The sequence below is a fragment of the Microtus oregoni genome, unplaced genomic scaffold (genome assembly GCF_018167655.1).
Source record: "Microtus oregoni isolate MIOR12 unplaced genomic scaffold, Mior012 000083F_ref0000379, whole genome shotgun sequence".
Classification (NCBI taxonomy): domain Eukaryota; kingdom Metazoa; phylum Chordata; class Mammalia; order Rodentia; family Cricetidae; genus Microtus; species Microtus oregoni.
Window position 1 is genome coordinate 1,802,831 of NW_024544543.1, and position 4,623 is coordinate 1,807,453.

Genomic DNA, 4,623 nt, shown 5'->3' on the forward strand with positions numbered 1-4,623 from the left:
GGTTGAAAGCATCACCCAGGCCATCATCTTAAGTAGGCAGTTTGTCTTCTTTCCACTCCACGGGCCATGTTTCTCTGGATAGGCTTGGTGGAGGCTGGGAAGAAGCCCCTGCGGGAGCATCAACAATTTTGGCAGTATGAGGCTGGTCACTGAAGTGGGCCTGGCCTTGGGTGTCTTCCTGACTGTTCTTTCTTCTGCTGCCACCACAGGGTACCGTGACTAGGATGACACTTCACAACCAAGGACAAGAAAAACAAGGGCAGTTCATATTCCAGAGTCCCACTGGGAGACACCTGTTGTTCATCTGGGGGACAGGTATGTAAGTGGCATTGCTGCCTGGGGCTCAGCGCCTCCACTGCTGCCTCCGGGGCTCGGGTCAGCTGTCCTGAGGAGAGAACAGTGAGGAACACGCACCTCTCATTATTTGCCAAGCCAGTGGCTTTCTCAACCTGGCTTCAGGGAAATGTTCCAGTGTAAGTTTGATCCACTTAGGACTGTGCCCTCCACTGTAGTCCCAGTGGAGGCCAACAGCCCATTCTTGTCTTCAGGGTCCCAGGCCTAAAAGGAAAGGGAAGGGATAAAGAACTGGGATTCATGTCACAGTTTTCCACTTCTCCAAGGAGGGCTTCTTACAGTAGACCCGATGCTGTCAAGACTAGTTGCCTGCTTCACAGATGTTCAACTATACGAACCAAATGAAGCTTTGGCGTTTCTCCATCTTAGTAGCTCCCAGAGAAGACGAACACCCTGCAGAGTGCCCTGCCCCCATTTGTCCCCAAAGGCAGGGCAAAGCAGAGTAGTCCAGTGGACAACTTGGTCCCAAATTTAAGCAAGCATAAGAAATAAAGGGATAAAGAACTGGGATCGACGTCACAGTTTTCCACTTCTCCGAGGAGGGCTTCTGACAGTAGGCCTGAAGCTGTCATGACTTAAAGTCTTACGATGGAAAAGCAGGGGACAAGCAAACTCTATAGCAGCTCTTCTCCAGGCCTGAGGGGCGGACACAGAGAGAGGGGCATCAGCGAGGGGCCAGCAGGGTCCTGTGGAGGTTGATCTCCAGGCCATGACTGAGTATGAGGACCTAGTGAGGGGCCCAGATCTGGGAACAAGAAAGCCAGCACAGAACCTCCTCAGCAAGAGCCGTCCAAAGTTTATCGTCTTGTCCCAGATAGGTCAGCGGGCCAGAAGCAGGATGGGTGTGTCGTGGTGGCATTCACAAGGATACTCTCCTCCCTGCTCTACCCTGGCCCAGAAGAATGTGTGAAACCACAGCCTTTCTGTCCGCCATTGGCTACCAGTGTCTTGAGTCCACCAGCTCAGGTCGGAGGCTGAGTTTCTTGAGGCTCTCATAGCCCACCACGATGACAGTAGTAGAGGGTGTAGCTGAGATGATTCGAGCAGAGAGGCCCTTCATGAGGCCCTAAGGCCCCTCTTCGGCCATCAGCTGTCTGAAGGTCAGGATGATGGAGCTCTTGCCTTCAACCTGCATAGAAGTGATAAAAGGGCCACCACACAGCACTGTTTGGGATGTACGTTAGCAGTGAGGCCACATAGCCTCGGTAGAAGCCTCGAAGCCCATCAGCCCGCAGGATCTGTCTGATGATGTCCTTAGTTTGGCCAAAGGCAATGAGCCCTTGTCCCTCTAGGTTCCCAGGAACTTGGAAGCGACCCATTCTCTCGCCCTTGCGCTGCATCATCAGGTGCTGGGAGACCACATCTATGGGCACTGTGATGCTCTGGGCCACGAGGGAGGCCGAGCCGCCGGCTACCAGTGATTTCACTGTGTTACTCTGGCTGTAGTCGGCTACAAATTTCCGGGTGAGCTCATAAGTGGTGACATAGCATTGGCCAGAGATGAGCATGAAGGTGTTGACCAGGAAGCCCCAGTAGAGGCCAGCCACTCCCTCTGTTCGCAAGATCTTGACAAAGGCATCAAAGGTCCCATGGTAGAGGCTCTTGCCCTTCTGAACCTGCAGCCGGGTGCGAATGAGGGTGAACGGGTACACGCTAACGCGGATCATCATCGTCATTGCCACACCAAACACATAGAACTTCTTCTTGTCCAGGTGTTCCCACTCGATGATCTGGATGTTCCGCTTGTCCTCCATTGTGCCCAGAGACCTTCGGTCCGGCTCTTGCACAGCCAGTTCGGGGTCCCTGGGTATGCTCCTCGCCATGCTTCACTAGTTGTCAGATTCTCATGCTCCTATGCCAGAAAGCCTCGCCGAACTTGCCTTTCGTAGCCAAAATTGCAGGGCGGCCTCCCATGGCGATGTAGCCCCGCAGAGCAGACGTCCGCTGCCTCCTCGACAAATCGGTCCTCAAAGCACCCAAGCACCGTTGTCGCTTACCTTCTCAGACCCCGGCGGTTCGGCCGCGTCTGAGAACTCCAGTCTTGGACTCCTAGACTGCGGTCCCCGCACTCCCCTCCATTCCCAGAGACAGGCAAACTCGGTTCGCATCTTCCTCCATTTCGACAGGGATCTTCCAGGACTGTTTTAAGGAAGACCAAACTTCAGCTTCAGAGTGAAGATCTAGAGTAAAGAGCAACAGTAGGCTGGTTTTGAAGATACAGACAGAAGCAGAAAGTGTCCTTGGTAAATTCAATCAGAGCTCATGGGAATCTATAGCAGGACAATAGTGGACGTCATTACATGTCTTTCTTAACCTCAGGCGACACCTTCTGCCACCCACTTAGAACTCACTTGAAATCCTTTCATGTGTTTTTCTTGTGAGCATTGACTTCCTATCTTGAAGTTTTCTTTTTCTCACACTCCGAGGACTTTTATGCCTATATTTCTGCAAATCACATCTCTAGCACCTTCCTCTGTATCCAGTTGCTCCCAGGGTCTAACTTCTGCCCAGAGAGACAGTAAACTTTATTCTGGAAACTGCCAATCAGTGAATGTTTCCTTATGATTGGTGTTCTATGTAAGGTTACCTGCTTACTCTTTGATCAAAAGAGCACAAAAACCAAAAATGGCCCCATGGAGAAGGGGTCTGCCCTTGTCTTTTTGGAGCATCCCCCGACTTTAGCTCCCCTGAACATTTCAGAGAGGAAAGCCAACTGCCCATTGGGTCAGCTTTTCTTTCACTTTCCCAATGGGGATGGTATCTCTGAGCTGTGGTTTTCACACATGCCCAGCGTGCTGCCAGCAGGGATCAAAGAGAGAGTCAAAAGAGGCAGAAAGAGCAAAAATCCAATTCTGATGCCTTTGCAGCTGGCAGTCACTTAGCATTTCATCTCCATGCGTTTCCCAGGGTGCAAGCCGGTGCTGTAGGCATTGAAAGCTTGACCCTTCCCTGCCTGTTGTCTTACTTCCCTCTGGAGCATGTAGAGCTGCACACGGTCTGTCAAAGAGACACACGTGGGTGACAGGGAGCATGGCAATCAACTCTGTACCCTAGCCAAATTGTTTTCAATTATTTCAGACTCCAAATTGCCTTCTCTCTGTCCCTTTGCTGTCCTCACCTTGTCTTGCCCCTTCAGCAATTCCCGTTTCCATTCCAACCTGATGAAGTTGAAATACCACACCAAAAAAAAAAAAAAAAAAAAAATCATTCATTCTAAAGTAAGCCCTATCTATTTTTTTTCTTGAAATATCAAAGAATTCAGTGTACTCTCAGAAGCACTGCATATCAAGAGTCCGGGTTCTGTGGTCCTCATTTGAACTTTCTGAGGTTCCTGCAACACAGGCTTCAAGTTCAGTCAGTTTGATGTGATGTCTTTGAGTTTGGCGTTTAAGGAGCTATGAAATAAACATCAATACAATGCCGGCTCTTGTTTCATTTGAACTACTTAGCCCTCTAGGGCAGATTCTGGCAAATCTAGAAATTCAAGTTTCACTGATAACTGAACTTTAAAGGATTTGAGGTTATGGATTAAGGGAGTGTGAGTTGCAAAAACTGCTTCTAACTCAAAATAAACAGCAATGCTTAAAGGCTGCTCATCAGCCTTGCCTCAGCCATTCCTGGTTACAAGTTGGCCCCAGTGGAAGTCACTCGACAGCCTGTCCCTATTTTTTCCAGAATTACAAGTTGCCATGGTGACAGTGGCTTCTGGAAATGAACTTCATAATTGCTGCATATTGCATATAAACAGCTGGATTCCCTCTTTCAATTTCACTGTGAAACAATGAAGGACCTAGAAAATAGCCTTGCACTCGAATCATTGACATATTAAAGACCATTATCCCAGGAGCAAAGCATCATGGCAGAGGAAGCCTTGAAGAAACAGGAAGCATATCCAGTGACGCTTTAGACACAGAAGAATGTAAAACATGTATATGTAGTTTCACATATACAGAACTAAAATACATGAAAACTAAACATATCCTTCTTTTAAAGATCCATCAATAGAAAGCCCGTTCTACTGGTTATGAAGCAGAAACACACAGGCTGAGTGTTACCTTCAGAAGGCCCAATGAACAGGCACATATAAGGTGTGGCATACAGAGCAACTTGGTGTTGTGGGCACTGCTTCTGCTGGAGTACAAAGATTGGACTCAAATTCTGATTCTGTAAGGAGCCAGAAATGTGTCCTCTAAGTGTCAACTATTTCGGGACTCATTCCACTGTTTATGCGTTAAGGAGTTCTTTAGAAAAGTCTTTCATTCATGTTCA

The 4,623-nt window shown here is 48.8% G+C and overlaps 1 pseudogene; it reads right to left on the bottom strand.

Annotated features, from left to right (window-relative positions):
• Positions 1-1,291: 1,291 nt before the first annotated feature.
• LOC121441910 lies at positions 1,292-2,387 on the bottom strand (annotated as a pseudogene).
• Positions 2,388-4,623: the final 2,236 nt, after the last annotated feature.